This window comes from Geotrypetes seraphini, chromosome 11, assembly GCF_902459505.1.
Source record: "Geotrypetes seraphini chromosome 11, aGeoSer1.1, whole genome shotgun sequence".
Taxonomy (NCBI): Eukaryota; Metazoa; Chordata; class Amphibia; order Gymnophiona; family Dermophiidae; genus Geotrypetes; species Geotrypetes seraphini.
Window position 1 is genome coordinate 132154440 of NC_047094.1, and position 17007 is coordinate 132171446.

At 45.4% G+C, this 17007-nt stretch overlaps 1 protein-coding gene across 2 annotated transcripts in view; it reads left to right on the forward strand.

Moving 5' to 3' along the window:
- The first annotated feature begins 1113 nt into the window (after window positions 1-1113).
- Window positions 1114-17007, forward strand: part of MYL9 (myosin light chain 9) — a 34501-nt gene continuing 18607 nt past the window's right edge. For both annotated transcript variants that reach the window (XM_033963516.1, XM_033963519.1), the window contains exon 1: window positions 1114-1241. The gene's annotated coding sequence lies outside the window, so the exon portion shown is untranslated. The remainder of the gene's footprint in view (window positions 1242-17007) is intronic.

Consider the following 17007-nt stretch of genomic DNA (forward strand, 5'->3'; position numbering starts at 1 on the left):
GTTGGCAAGTAAGATGCGCCCAGGACTTGTACCAAGGGTGAGAGACGCCTGGGGCGGTGCCCCCCCCCCCCTCTGCCCTCCTTCCTTACCCCCTCCTGCCATGTGCGCCAATTCCCTTCCCCATACCTTTGTAATGTGTACTTTTGCCTGTAGGAGTGCCGCGGTACCAGCACGAGTCACTTCAGTGAACAAAGCAGAAGAATTCAAGTTTATGGGGTGTAGGAGGTTGCCAGCAAGAATCACTGTACAGTAGGATGCCATGCTCCCTGAATCTCGCATCTAGATGAACCCTAAATTCTTTAATTTTGAAAAGCCGTGTCCATAAAAATCTTGGTTCATTCATTTGGGATTATTTTTTTGACTTTTTTTTTAAATTTTAGCTGATTCTCACACATTTGCTTCAGAAATGAATACATGCAACATTTGATTGATACCCACTAAAAAGGTTTCGATGGTTTTAAGAAAGGTTTGGACAAATTCCTGGAGGAAAAGTCCATAGTCTGTTATTAAGACATGGGGGAAGCCACTACGTGCCCTGGATCGGTAGCATGGAATGTTGCTACTCTTTGGGTTTTGGCCAGGTACTAGTGACCTGGATTGGCCACCATGAGAACGGGCTACTGGGCATGATGGACCCAGTAAGGCTATTCTTATGTTCTTAACTTTATGTTATTAATTTGTAGGTTGCCTTAATGTAATGATATTTTTCCAAACTGAAACTAAATGCACGTTCCTATTAAAAAGAGGCTGTGATAGTTTTCTACAAGAAAGCCAGAACTGGGGCCCTCGCCAGCTTCCAGGGAGCCATTATAATAATAGAAAATGCCAATTTGTAGAGTGGCACAGCTCTAACAGAGATGCAGCTGCCTGTCCCTCCTGCGATGGGCTACTCCTTTAACTCTTGCTCTTGCAAACTGGCAGGCATTTCATCTATATAAGGCAGATTTAGCTCGCTCCCTTGTGCAACAGTTTTTTTCTTCTTTGTCTTGCTCTCATATCCCAAAATCCAGCATCCCCAGCTGGCCAGCAGCCAGGGGCTTCTCAGCATTCCTTCACCTTGTATGGCCAAATCCTTGGGGTGGGAGGAACCAGAAGTTAAGGCTGGTCTCAATTGGACAACTTCACCATCTAGCCCTAGTCACTTGCAGTCAGGGAGACCAAAACAGCTCCGTCATCTCTTCAGCTGGCAAGGGTGAGGGAGTGAAACTGCAGGGTCTTTGCTTTCAGGGTTTCTGACTCAGGTAAGGGAGATCTTTATTACTGCCCGTGCTTTCAGTGGATCGGTTTTCTAGGGCGTGGAGGAGAGATTAGGCACAAAATCGTGGGGACTTTGCTTCGCTTCCTCAGGGACTGCGCCCCTGTCCCAGCGTTGGGCCACGCGAGCGAGCTTTGCAGTCTCTGCTTCAGGGCATCGCCAGTTAGACATAAGGGCTGGTGAACATCAGAGTTGTAGAGGGAGTTTCACAGGGAAAACATAAGAGGGAAGTCCTTTTTTTGTAGTCTTTGCATTTTTAGTGAGAAAATAGTTTTGGGTTTTTTAATTAAAAGCTATATAAACATCAAAATTGATATAAGTTTTGTTATCACAACGATTATGAAGAAAAAAGCAAAAGTGCTAAACATGGACAGAGTTTAAACCTAAGCCAATGTGGTAGATATGTCATCTATATTTATTTATTTCTTCCGCACATCCATGTACAAGCTCTTGGCGACCTTACAGAGGTAGGGAGGACAATGGAGGGCAGGAAGATACAGGAGGAGAAGAGGATACAAGTGATTAGGTGTCAAATAGATGCGTTTTCTACATCGATAAAGGTAGATAAAATAGATCATTTGTCAATGTTTTCGGAATGTAATAAGGATTTTTGGGGTTAAATAAGTTTCGTATCGGTGTGTTAAGCAAACCAAATGCCACCATTGCACGCAATGAATTTTGGATAGGTCTTTCCGAGAGTTTAAGATGATTTTTAAAAGCAATGGACAGCAAAGAATCTAACAATAGGTTTACGATAGCTCTGTGTGTTAATTGAGTTGTCAAATCAAAAACTGAAGAAATAGTATTGCAAATTTCTCCCCAGTACGATTGAACAAATTTACATTCACACAACATACGCTTTACTGTGCCTAAAGCAGTGGTATAAGACCAACAGGCAGTGGTGCTTTAAGGAGGGGTGGGGGAGGGGCGGTCTGCCCCGGGCACCCTCTTGGTCCTCCTCCTCGTCACTCCCCTGCTTCTCCCCCACCCCTTGCCTCACGTGCGCACCGCTCTCCTTCCCCTGTCCATGGCGTGAGCGCCAACCCCCAACCTGCTGTGGCACCAGCCTCGGCTCTTCCTCTGACATCACTTCCTGGATCCCAAGCCTAGGAAATGACATCAGAGGAAGAGCTGATGCTGGCGTGACAGCAGGTTGGGGGTTGGTGCTCACGCCAGGAATGTTGCAAAGGTACGGGGAAGGGAATCGGCACGCGTGCAGTAGGAGAGGGCGGGGAAGGAGTGTGTGGAGGTGGGAGGGGCAGCAGAGAACAGGGAAGGGGAGAGATGCCACCATCCTGGAAGCCTCTCACCCTCGGTACGACACTGTCGACAAGAACCCCTATAACAGGGGTCTCAAAGTCCCTCCTTGAGGGCCGCAATCCAGTCGGGTTTTCAGGATTTCCCCAATGAATATGCATGAGATCTATCTGCATTCACTGCTTTCAATGCATATTCATTGGGGAAATCCTGAAAACCCGACCGGATTGCGGCCCTCAAGGAGGGACTTTGAGATCCCTGCCCTATAAGATCTCGCCCTCAGAAAAAAGCAATTGACTGCCCAAACTTGGCATCAGAAAAAGGGTGGGGGGAGGAAGGGGAGAACTCAGTGCCAAGCATAGGAAACCAGAATATGAAGCTGGGTTTCAATTGGTTATTTTCTCAGGATGGCATAAGAAATTCAGATGTGTTTTTCTGTGTTTGTGGTTAGGAGGAGACGACGTGAAATACTTGAAGGGAGCTACTGTGTCAGAGCTGTGGGTTCTGGGCACCCCCCAATATTGCTCTTATGTCCAGGGAGAGATACGAGGGTGGTTTGAAAAGTGTGGTAAAGGCTGCCTGAATCAATACGTCGTGCTCCGTCCCTGGCAGTGTTCAGATCCAAGCTAAAGGCCCGCTTTCTTGAAACTGCCTTCAACTCTTCAACTCCCCCTCACTGCTGTCGGATACCTAGACCAGCTATAACCTCCCCAACCCTGAAATGTCCTGTCTAAATTAGATTGTAAGCTCTTCTGAGCAGGGACTGTCTGTTGTAAAGGCTCCTTTACATTACACTCTATAGTAATTCAACTCTTCAACTCCTCCTCACTGCTGTCGGATACCTAGACCCGCTATAACCTCCCCAACCCTGAAATGTCCTCTCTAAATTAGATTGTAAGCTCTTCTGAGCAGGGACTGTCTGTTGTAAAGGCTCCTTTACATTACACTCTATAGTAATTCAACTCTTCAACTCCCCCTCACTGCTGTCGGATACCTAGACCCGCTATAAGCCCGAGGTCATAATGCCATTGTACAAAACCATGGTGAGACCTCATCTGGAATACTGTGTACAATTCTGGAGGCCACATTACCGTAAGATGTGCGGAGAGTTGAGTCGGTTCAACGAATGGCCACCAGGAAGGTCTCAGGGCTCAAGGATCTCTCGTACGGGGAGAGGCTGAATAATTTGCGGCTCTACTCTCTCGAAGAACGTAGGGAGAGGGGCGATATGATTGAGACATTTAAGTATATCACCAGCCGTATCGAGGTGGAAGATGATGTTTTCCTTCTCAGGGGACCCTCGGCCACAAGAGGGCACCCGCTAAAAATCAGGGGAGGGAAATTTCATAACGACACCAGGAAGTATTTCTTCACCGATAGAGTGGTTGATCATTGGAATGAGCTTCCAGTGCAGGTGATCGAGGCCAGCAGCGTGCCAGATTTTAAGAGAAAATGGGATGCCCATGTCGGTTCTCTAAGAGAGTAGAGTTAAAGGGACGGATCAACAGAGTCGGGCTCTCTAAGAGGGAGTTAGGGGGGGAGGGTCAATAGAGTGGGCAGACTTGATGGGCTATGGCCCTTTTCTGCCGTCATTTTCTATGTTTCTATTTTCTAACCATTAATTTTCAGCGGCACTTAACCATTTAGTGCTGTACTGAAAACCAGCCATTTTGGGGGCGGAGTCAGCACTCAGCCAGTTCAGCCCTTAACCAGCCAGGCTAACCACATATAAAAGCCAGCCCTATCCTTTTGCGGTTATGTGCCGAATATCGCTATGCAATAGCCGGCTCTTTCAAACCGGATATTCAGTGCACTGAACATTATTTATTGCTTACTGAAAGCTTCGATACTGTTGACTGAGGAGTCAATTCAGAGAGCTTCCGTAAAGGTGTTACAATACAGAGTTAACACTTTCTGAAATGATTTTCAAAACAAACACATTTGTATCTGGGAATAACACTGGCTGACTGAATATTAACCTCATAATTTATGATATTGGATATGTCACGCATGTGTGAGTCCCAGTGTGTATGCTCAGCTGTCAAATATGTTGCATATAGGATGTGCCTATTTACAGTATAGTGTGTAAATCGAAATTTAGCATCTGCACACAAAGGCAGATACGCCAGTTTTCTAGTCATTTAAGTAGATATTTGTCACATAAATGTTAGCACCTTATTTATAGAAATACCCCTCATAATGAGGAAAAACGCTAAGCTACGAATAGATTTACTAAAAAGCTCATTCACCGCAGTTTCTGTATTATGCAATCAAGTTTCAAGTTTCAAGTTTATTATAATATTTGATTAAACGCTTTTCAGATTACAAAGCGTTTTACAAAGGCAATAAAATTCAATTAAAAAAAAAAAAAAATAACATGCATTACTGGTATTAGCCCTTATGGCTGCAGGTAGCATCTATATGGCAGTACAGTAGGGTTTTGGGGGGAGGGCTCGCATTTTCCACCATGAATGTAGTGGTTAGAGTGGCTTATGGGCCTGGGTCCTCCTCTCTATGGTTCATTATCCCACCCCCCAGGCTACTAGGCTTTCCTATACCAGGTGCTAATGTTCCAGAGACAGGTATGTACTTTTTTATTCGGATCTTTATGGGGGTGTGAGGAGGTCAGTGAAGACTGGGGGAGTGTGTGGGGGTCTTTACTTTGTCTCTGCAGTGGTTATCTAATCTAATCTAATCCTTAGGTTTGTATACCGCATCATCTCCACGTTCGTAGAGCTCGACGCGGTTTACAGTAGGAGAAATAGGAAGGAACTACAACAGAGGGTTAGAGGTAGAAGTGTGAAGAAAATTTAGAGGACTTGGGATGCCAAGATATAAGAGTTTCCTTGATTCCTAAGTTGGAGGGAGACTTACATTTTTTGAGAAAAGCCAGGTTTTCAGAAAACTTGGAGAGAGCTCAAGTTCCGAAGAGGGGAGGTAAGGTTGTTCCAGAGCTCAGTGATTTTGAAGTGGAGGGAGGTCCCTAGCTTTCCTGTGTGGGAAATGCCTTCTAGCGAGGGGAAGGATAGTTTTAATTTGTGGGAGGATCTGGTGGTATTAGGGTTTGAGGAATTCCAAGAAAGAGGGATAAAGGGAGGGAGGATACCATATAGGATTTTGAAAGTTAAACAGGCGCATTTATAGTGGACCCTGGCGATTATCGGAAGCCAGTGGAGCTTGGCCAGGAGCGGGGAGACATGGTTAAATTTACTTTTAGCGAAGATGAGCTTGGCCGCGGCATTCTGAATCCGTTGGAGTCTGTGGAGGTTTTTCTTAGTTTTTCTAGTCACTTTGGATACCTTTTGGGCACTTATACTTGTTTTTTACATCGTCTAACTCGCATCTAAGTTTTGCCTGGGTGGTCTCGTCAAACATTCGACTAAATCTAGGTCGGTCCACATCCCACCCTAACCACTCCTCCAAAAACACCCCTTTCAGCTCTGTTCGCGCAGCGGGAATCAGAGGCCTAAAATGTCCCTGGATACGTCCAAATAGCCATTTCGATTATCGGCACTTGGACGACCTGTCTTATGGATCGTCCAAGTGACAACCTGGGCAGGTTGTTAGACGTTTTTAAGTTTTGATTATGAGCTCTATAATGTTTATTCTACGTGATCTTTCTTTCTACATGTTGTAACCCCCTCCCCCCACTCTTATCCTCATCGCTTTTATTTTAGACATTTCATGTGTGCATCTGTCTTACTCTGTTTTAATGACAACAGATAGGCAAATGATCCAATCTCCACTGTGGCACCTTGAGAATTATGGGTGGGCCTGAGCCTGCCGTGGGTGGGCCCAGGCCCAGCTGGGCCCATCCATGGCTGTGTCACTGATTTTTATGCCTAAATGTAGATGTTCCTTATAAAGTTGCCCTTTCAGTACTTGCTAACTTCACTAAATCGTAGGCTAATTTGCATTATGTCATGTGTTAAGAGAGCTATATAGCATATTAACACTTTTTTAATTAAAACAAAACACATCCAAAAATGGGAAAAGAATGCTAAATGAACTGAAAAGGATTGCTCTGCAAACCTGTTTCAGACATATGTTTATCTTATCTGCTTTCCCAAATCACCTTTGCCTAAGATTTCGCCATCTCTCTGTCCCATTTAGCAAAGATCTTTTTAAGAAGAGAGGGTTACTAATATAGAATGATCTTAGGTAACTTGTTTTAATTAGAAAATAAAAATCTATGCTCCGCAACTGTAATTAACATCACAACTTTCAATTCTTCAAAAGTCTGAGGTGACTCGTTTCACACGAAACTAACAGCTTAATCATCTTTGTGTTAAACTCACTATTAATTTTTTTCAAAAATTTAACTCTGGCTTTTCGAAAGCCACGGTAGACGTTTCTACCGCGGGCCAGGGAGCTAAATGCTCCAACTAGAGGTCTGCACGGGAACGGGGATCGCGGAAATCCCGTGGGTCCCGCAGGGGTCCCACGGGAATCCCCCCCCCCAAACCCACGGGACTCCCACGGGGACCCCCCTCTGGCCCACGGGACTCCCACAGGGATCCCACTCTAGCCAACGGGATTCCCACGGGGATGGAAGGCTTTGGAAGCAGGGTTCATCCATATAATATAATGGACACGTCAGCCTTAGTAGAGGGGGTTTATAAGTTAATTACTTGAATAGAAAACAAAAAAAGGGTTCCACCAAAGAGATTCCACAAGGAAAACAGCAGCGCAAACACAAAAGAAACTGTGGAATTGATGATCCTGTCAAAGTAATTGCTGCTTTTTATGGGGAAGGGCGGGGATGGAGGTAATTCCTTGCGGGGATGGGTGGTGACGGAGAGGATCCTGACGGGGATGGGTGGTGACGGAGAGGATCCTGACGGGGACGGGTGGTGACGGAGAGGATCCTGACGGGGATGGGTGGTGACGGAGAGGATCCTGGCGGGGACGGACGGGGATGGAGAGGATCCTGGTGGGGACGGGCGGAGATGGATGGGATTTCTGTCCCCGCGCAACTCTCTAGCTCCAACGCTTATAGAATTCCTATGAGCGTCGGAAAATTTACTTTGCTGGCCCGCAGTAGAAACCTCTACCATGGCTTTGCACAAAGGGGCCTAAATTTCTTTAAAAAAGAGATTTTTGTTTTGTTTTTACTTAGCTGAAAAAATCATTTTGTTTATATCAGTAGAAACACGGACCAGAACACCTGACACGGGCCATGTTTCGCACACGCTGTATCAGAGGCTGCTCCCAACACTCTGATAGACACCATAATACTGACTATTAGAAGCCCTAATTTTGCTGATTTCCCTCCCCCCCCCTTTTACAAAACCACGAAAGCGGTTTTTAGCGCAGGCCGGCACGCTGAATGCTCCCGACACTCGTAGAGTTCCTATGAGCGTCGGAAGCAGTGCCTGCGCTAGAAACCGCTTCCGTGGTTTTGTAAAAAAAGGGGGGGGCTTTATTTGTCGTATTTATTTATTTTGTAAACTTCGATTCCGCTCTATCTCTACAATTCTAGGTGAATTACAAGAAAACACGCAAAATAAAATCAGATAAAATATAACAAAAGTCAAACAAATGTATAAAATCTTATACAGCTAAATTTGGCAGAGTTCATTGCGATTAAAAAACAATAAAACACCCGATGCAATAAAATTAAAAATAAGTTTTGGATTAATATAAGAAAAACCCCACGTCCACTAGTGCTTTTTCACGCTTGCCCTGGCTCGTCTTGTATCGTCCACTCAGTTTTTGTACCGTTTTGGAGCTCGCAGCTCCTAAGTGCCTCAGACATACATATCTGATACCACCGGATATCCGACAAGAGTACCCTTGGTACAGACACTGATAAACAGATTAGTGGGGGGGAGGAGATCATCAAACAGTGACCATTAATATCCATTACCACATCACCCCCTTCTACCACAAACTCCACTGGCTCCCACTAGAATCCAGAATCATATTCAAATTCGCCTGTTTTTGCTACAAAACAATATTTGGTTTATCCCCAAGCTACATCACCCCTCACTTCACCCTAAACAACAACTATAAGAACTCCTGCAAAATTCAACTCTTCGCCTTCCCCTCCCTAAAACTATGCCACTCAAAAAAATTCCTTGACAAAACCTTCGCCTTCCAAGCCGCCAAACTTAACCCTTGGCTGGCCCAAATGGTCCTCAAAGCCCACAACTACCTCGACTTCAGAAAACACTTAAAACCCACCTATTCCGAGACCAAGACCCTTAATGCCCCTTCTTCAATCCTCCTCCTCCCTCCTACCGAAACTTCTTCCCCCCCCCTGTCTCCCTCCTCTCCCCCCTTCTTCCTCCTTGCTGTTCGCAACTCTATGATCAATTTGGCATGTAACCACTTGTAATTTGTTCTAACCAATGTGAACCGCCTAGAACTCTTCTGGGTATGGGGTATACAAAAATAAAGTTATTATTATTAAGGGAATCGGCACACACTGACCCCCCCTCCCCCTTTTACAAAACCACGAAAGCGGTTTTTAGCGCAGACCAGCGGACCGAATGCTCCGTGCTGCTCCCGACACTCGTAGGAACTCTGAAGGTCGGGGGCAGCGCAGCGTATTCAGTGCGCCGACCTGCGCTAAAAACCGCTATTGCGGTTTTGTAAAAGGGGAAGGGAGTGGGCTAGCAGTGGAGCTGCTGCCTCTGCGCCCAGAGGTTCAGGGATCAGATCCCAGGGCTGTTCCTTATGACCCTGAGCAAGTCACTCAATCCTCCGTTGTCCCAGGTACAAAATCAGTATCTGTATATGTGTAAACTGCTTTTGAGTGTGGTGCTACTACAAAAAAGCAGTATACAAGCCCCAATCCCTTTCCCGATTAAGCCCAAAAATAAAAAAATGATTTATAGACAAATATTTTCTAGTTTTCTGACTTGCACAGAACGCAGTTGTACTTACAGGGCCACAAGCCTCTCAGGTACATTATAAGGGGAGATTCTGCAGAGGATTTCCTTAAAAGCTGCACTTTCACTTTGCCAGATGTTCTCCAGCCCTTGTACCTCCCCGTCTAAACCGTGCAGGCGCACGAAAGAGAGATTCTCGTCACGCAGTCTGACCCAGTACATACGTTACTGAGCAGAAATCAATTTCAAACCTGCCCTTGGTTGCCCCAGCAACCGGCGGTTCTAAAGTGATGCGAGCGGGTTCCACGATCAGGTGAGAACAACAGACTTCCAAGGGGCTTGGACGCTTGGGACCGGATTCACCGTGAAAAGTTGGCGCAATACGAATTGTACCCTAACACAGTGGTTCCCAACCCTGTCCTGGAGGAACACCAGGCCAATTGGGTTTTCAGGCTAGCCCTAATGAATATGCATGAAGCAAATTTGCATGCCTATCACTTCCATCATATGCAAATCTCTCTCATGCATATTCATTAGGGCTAGCCTGAAAACCCGATTGGCCTGGTGTTCCTCCAGGACAGGGTTGGGAATCGCTGCCCTAACACTCATTTTGGTGCCTCAAACGTTAGACCTGTTTCTGGGTATATTTGACCTGCCGATTCAAAAAATGGCGCCAGTTTTCTCCTATCAGCTCTAGTTTATGAGATACAAAGCACGTGCCATAAATAGGGTTACCATATGGCTCCAGAAAAAAAGAGGATGGATTGAGATATCCGGGCTTTACTTCCATTGAAAGGAATGGAAGTAAAACCTGGATGTCTCAATCCGTCCTCCTTTTTCTGGAGCCATATGGTAACCCTATACCACTCTTTCACTTTCACTTTCAGACTCTGTAGGGGCTTGTCCCCCATTTTGAGTTTTTTTCCATTCCATCTTCGGATTCTAAGCGCCATCCTGGTTTCAAAGGTATTAAAAGTTCTTAGTTTGTTCCTTTTTTGTTTTTTGTCGTTATATATCCTTTGGGAACAAATCTTTGTATATTATTCACCCAGTTGTTGGTCTTGGGTATCCACTGTGGTTAAGAACATAAGAATTGCCGCTTTTGGGTCAGACCGGTGGTCCATTGTGCCCAGCAGTCACGCGGCGGCCCTTAGGTCAAAGACCAGTGCTCTAAATGAGTCCAGCCTCACCTGCGTACGTTCTGGTTCAGCAGGAACTTGTCTAACTTTATCTTGAATCCTGGAGGGTGTTTTCCCCTATAACAGACTCCGGAAGAGCGTTCCAGTTTTCTACCACTCCCTGGGTGAAGAAGAATTTCCTTACGTTTGTACGAAATCTATCTCCTTTCAACTTTGGAGAGGGCCCTCTCGTTCTCCCTACTCTTTTTGATATATGGAGAGAGATTCCGTAGCTGCCGCAGACGATAGCGACCGTGTTTTAAGGCCGCTTGAATTTGCGGGATCAGAGTGAATGATAAGTCTTGCCATATCCAGAATTGCCCTCTGTGAAGCTTTTCTGATGTGTCATTAAGACAATGCATCTCAGGCCTGGCAGTATTTAAAAGGTTCCTCTAAACCAGGGGTAGGCAATTCCGGTCCTCGAGAGCCGGAGCCAGGTAAGGTTTTCAGGATATCCACAATAAATATGCATGAGATAGATTTGCATCTCAAGGAGGCAGTGCATGCAAATCCATCTCGTACATATTCATGGTGGAGATCCTGAAAACCTGACCTGGCTCCGGCTCTCGAGGACCGGAATTGCCTACCCCTGCTCTAGGCCACTCACGGTCCATTCAGTGGCATAGCGAGAGTAAGTGGTGCCTCTCCCGTACCTTTTTAAAAAAAAATTTCCAGGCGAGAGCAACAGTACGAACATGCTGCCCGCGTCATGTCAGCTATCCCTCTGACGTCAATTCCTAGGCGCGGCGCCCAGAGATGACATCAGAGAGAGGCGACACCGAAGCAGGCAGCAAGTGTGCGCAGGACAAATTAAAGAGGTACGCGGGAAGGAAGGGAAGGGGGGTAGAGCGGAGGCAGGGTGCATGCGCCCTTTACAAAGACTGCGCACGGAGCGGGCCGCCTCCCCTTACTATACCAGTGGGTCCAGCTATTTATTTATTCATTCGGCATTTATTATACTGCTTAAACTGATATGCAGGATCAAGCAGTTTACAATCTGAAATCAAAATGTTCATGGAGCTCCACTTCACCGAGGGCTGACAACAAAGCACTTCTGAGGTCTAACGGAGTACAAATAGCAGGAATAAAACAGAAAACTTTGAGGAGTGGAAGCCAGTCCTCGGAGTTAAGGAGCTACAGTATGTCTCTGGGAAGCGACTTTTCCATGGAGGCACAACGGGGTTCACTTGTTCTTCTTGCTCCCAGGCCTGTTTCTGGGCCTGAGGCCTAAGTATGAGGCAGATTATTTCTCCTTGGGATCTTGCCAGGTGCTTGCGACCTGGTTTTGGCCACTGTTGGAAACAGGATCGTGGGCTCGATGGACCTTTGGTTGTTGTTATGTTCTTATGTGAGCCAAGTATAGGATAATCAAGCCATTGTGACATCACTGGTGAGACTGGCTCTTAGGCATTGGTGGAATGAGGCATTGTGACATCACAATCTCAGCTCTGGAATGTTGCTACTCTTTGGGTTTCTGTCTGGTACTTGGGACCTGGTTTGGCCACTGTTGGAAACAGGATTCTGGGTTTGATGGATCTTCGGTCTGTCCCAGACCCAAATCTTCTGTCCTATCCTCTGGACAGCTCTAGGAACAATGTGAAGGTTCATAGAGAGACCTGCTCTGGTATAATTTTCCTGAGCTCTCGTTTACAGCTAAAGTGGCAGAGATGTATTTTCTGACCAGTGATGATTTGATAATGCTCTGCTTGAGGTTGTGTGCCAAACTGAGGGGTCCTTTTACTAAGGCGCCCGTAGAATATAATGGGCAGCTTAGCATTTAGCGTTAATCGTTAGCGCCCCTTCTTAAAAGGACCCCTGAGGTTGGTTTCTCTCCATCCTTTATCAAGCTGCAGGCATTTATGGAGTTGTTAAGACGTGCTCTGCCCCATCGCATTTAGAAAGAATTGTTTTGTGCGTTTTGCAGTCGATATCCCAGCTTGGGTTATAGAAATGAATTCACAAATTTCACATAAAGGTCCACATCGGTACTTCCGTCTTGCTTTTCTGCCTCAAATCTTCAGCGAGGCCTAAGAATGCCGCAGAAAGGGTCCTGGGTAGGGGCTAGTCAAAAGTGAAAAGAAAAAAAAAGGTGGGGGAAGGGAGACATTTTTAAAAAAATAGCAAAAATAGCAAAAATAGCAAAAAGAACATTTTAAACCAGTCGCTGAATGTCACTAATTTTTAATCGTTAACAAAAGAGCCCTCGCTGTAAGCCTGGTAACCAGCACAGCAGAAGAAAGATCATTCTAACATATGTACTACTACTATGAATTATTTCTATAGTGCTAGCAGATGTATGCAGCACTGTACAGAGTCCCTGCTCCAAAGAGCTTACAATCTATACAGACAAACAGGATGTCTTAGATACAGTTAAGGGGAATGGTGAATCTGCTGGCTGGGTTGGAGGTCAGAGGGGAGTACAAGACAATCAAGCCATTGTGACATCACTGATGAAGTTGGCTCTTATTGGTGGAATGAGGCATTATGACATCACAAGACTGAAACTCTTCATACTACTACTATGAATTATTTCTATAGTGCTAGCAGATGTACGCAGCACTGTACAGAGTCACGAAGGAGACAGTCCCTGATCAAAAGAGCTTACAATCTAAACAGAAAAGACAGACAAACAGGATGTCATGGATATAGTTAAGTGAAACGGTTAATCAGCTGGCTGTGTTGGACAATCAAGCCATTGTGACATCACTGATGAGGTTGGCTCTTATTGGTGGAATGAGGCATTATGACATCACAAGACTGAAACTCTTCATACTACTATGAATTATGTCTATAGTGCTACCAGATGTACGCACTACTGTACAGAGTTGCAAAGAAGACGGTCCCTGCTCCAAAGAGCTTACAATCTAAACAGACAAACAGGATGTCATAGATACACTTAAGGGGAACAATTAATCAGCTGGCTGGGATGGAGGACCGAGGAGTAGGGTTAAGGACTGAAGGCTATATAAAAAAGGTGAGTTTTCAGTCTACTTTTAAACAAGGGAAGGGGCTTGACGGACAAACTCGAGTAATTTATTCCAAGCATAGGGGGCATTAGATGAAGGGAACGAAGTCTGGAATTGGCAATGGAGGAGAAGGGCAATGCTAAGAGTGACTTAACTGAGGAACGGAATTCTCTGGGAGGTGCATAAGGAGAGAAGCGAGGAGAGATATTAACTTGATGTACTGTGCACTAAATTTTCAATTCATGCAAATGAATGCGCATTAAGGGCTCTTTTTACTAAGGTGCGCTAGGACTTTAATGCGTGGAATAGTGCACGTTAGACCTTAATGCCAGCATTGGCGTTACTTCTAGAAGCGTAGCGCGCGGTAGTTCCCTGCGTACGTTAAAAACGCTAGCGCACTTTAGCAAAAGGAGCCCTAAGCCAACTGGTGCACGTTAACTTTCTAACAAATTTTGGGCTAAAATGAATATGTGACATGATGAGCCATAATAAGTTTGAAATTTGGGAGAAAAGGCCAAAGAATGAATCCGAAGTTAGCACTAGCCAAGGGCTGAAGAAAAGTCCCTGGCTCCCACTGTTAGAGGTCACTCCCAAAGTGCTTTTGCTTTCACCACTCAAGCCTTTTGGGCATGCGGCAGAGCCCCGAGACTGAGCCTGTTACCCCAAGTCTGGCCACCAGGTGTCAGCCCTCTCTCACTGGAGCTGAACAGCAGGGCTCCGCAAACCTGTCCTGGAGATCCTTCCCAGACGGTCAGGTTTTCAGGATGTAACGGTGATCAGCTCGTGCGCCAACGTCTGCAGCAGGATGACATGGGAGTTCCTTGCTGGCTCCTATTTAATTAACACTTCCACGCCCGTTCTTTGCCTATAATAATAATAATAACAGTTTATATACCGCAGGACCGTGAAGTTCTATGCGGTTTACAATTATTAGAAACGTTACAGATTAAATGGAATAAACAAAGTGCAGACTTAATTATTGATAGTTCCAGCGATCATTTGTTGAGGATTGAGATTGTACAGGTTGGTTTCCTAAGTACTTCATGAACAGATGTGTTTTGGGGCGTTTCCTGAATTCCACATAGGTAGTGGGCACAAGCAATTGTTCCAGGTCTTTACCCCATAAAGCTGCTTGATGAGCGAGAAGATGTTGGTAATGGCTTTTGAATTTACAACCTCTGAACGATGGAGAGACGAAGTTCAGACGTGAGCTTTGTTTGTGTCTGTTGGTTGTGAAGGAGAAAAGGTCTGTTATGTATTTAGGGGCTAGGCCGTAGAGTACCTTGAAGCAGAAACAACCAAACTTGAATTTCACACGGGCCTTGCAAAAGTCAATAGGAAGGGGTCACGTGATCAAACTTTTTCAGTCCACAGAGTAGTCTGATCGCTGCATTTTGAACTAGTTGCAATCGCCACGTGTACTTCTGGGGGAGTTCCAAGTAGGCGATGTTACAATAATCTAGTTGACTCAGTATAAGGGATTGTACCAGAATTCGGAATGATGAGCCATCAAACTAAGCTCTGATGGACTGAAGCTTCCAAAGGGTGTGAAAGAGTTTTCTGATCAAGGAGTCTACCTGCTTATGGCATGCCCCCCTCCAAAAAATGTTTTTTAAAAATAGCTAGTGTTAGCATTTTTCCATAGCCTGTTTTTTTTCCACACTAACAACTGCCCCTTTTTACAAAACCGTAACGCCAGCCGCAGTGGTAATAGCTCCGATGCTCATAGGAATTCTATGAGCGTCCAGTGCTAAAAACCACAAGGGGTGGTAAATGTGTATTAGGGCTTAGCACCCTTAGTTTATTCCTCCGCTGACTGGCTTGTTGATCCTAGAGGCAGAGGCACTGGGATAGCTTGAAGCAGGCGTTTGTGGGTTGGTTGGTTTTTCCAATTTTGATATGCTGCAATTCAACAAATTATCAAAGCGGTATTTATTCAGACAAAAATATAAGAAAGAAGAGTGATAACTTCCATTTGCCATCTGGAGAAAAAGGGTTTTCAGTAGAGAATGACATGAGGACAAATTTTTCTCCATCCCCGCAGGAACTCATTTTCCCGTCCCATCCCCGCGAGTTCTTTTCCTGCCTCTGCCCCATTCCTGCAAGCTCCGTCCTCATCTACACAAGTCTCAGACACTTTAACATCATAAGTAGCAACATTCTAGAGCTCCGATTGTGATGTCATAATGCCTCATTCCACCAATGCCTAAGCTCCGTCCTCATCTGCACAAGCCTCAAATACTTTCAAATCCTATGTAGCAACATTCTAGAGCTCAGATTGTGATGTCATAATGCCTCATTCCACCAATGCCTAAGCTCCGTCCTCATCTGCACAAGCCTCAGACACTTTAACATCATAAGTAGCAACATTCTAGAACTCCGATTGTGATGTCATAATACCTCATTCCACCAATGCCTAAGCTCCGTCCTCATCTGCACAAGCCTCAAATGCTTTAATATCATAAGTGCTTGAGGCTTGTGTGGTTAAGGCAGAGCTTACAGGAATGGGGCAGAGTCAGGGACAGTGACAAAACTTGCAGGGACGGGACAGGGATGGGGAAAAATTTGTCCCCCATGTCATTCTCTAGTTTTCAGTACCCCTGCCTAGTTTTTAATAAACCAAGAAAAAAACAACAACATTGCTCCTTCTCAGAGGTAATCATGACCTTCCAGGGACAATAAAAACCCACCACAAGCTTCCATTATCAAAACTCCAGTTCATGTTCAACCTAGGATTGAAACCTATTGCTTGGAACAGGTCGTTTGCAGTCTCTGGTGACTTGAGCTGGTCTGAATCTCCATGCCAGGTCTGTTTCTGACATGGTACTAATGCTTTTGGGGGGGGGGGGGGAGCCTTAAGCAGGCAGGGGATGGGGTGAATTTAGAGGAAGTAACAACTTAAAAAGCCAGTTCCCTTGAGTTGCTTGGGAACTGGAAGCCATTGAGATTTTTTTATGCATGGCCCAGGCCCAGCCAGGCGGGGGTGGGGGGAGGATGTGAATGGAATGCAGAGAATGTGCAATGAGCAGATAAGGTCTCTCTCTGCACATTTCAAACAATAGGAGCTTTGCTGGCAAATGCCCCGCAGTTTTGTGCCTGGTAGCCTGGGTGGATTTCTTCAAAAAGAAGGGGAAAAAAATGCACTGAACCTGGAGAGAGTTTAGTACATGACAGATATTAGAGAATGACAGGGGGATAAATTTTTCCCTGTCCCGGCAGGAACTCAATTTCTGCCGTCCCATCCCCGTGAGTTTTGTCACTGTCCCTCCCTCTGCTCCATTCCTGTAAGCTCTGCCTTAACCGCACAACCCTGGAACACTTATGATTTTAAAGGGTTTGAGGCATGTGCAGATGAGGACAGGAATGAAGCAGGGGTAGGAAAAGAACTTGCCAGAATGGGACGGGGAAAAATTTGTCCCCGTGTCATTCTCTACTTGGGAGAACAATATAGAAAATTGAATAGATAAACAGTGTGAAAGGTTTCAGCCTCTGATACCAGAGCTGGTATTGTGACA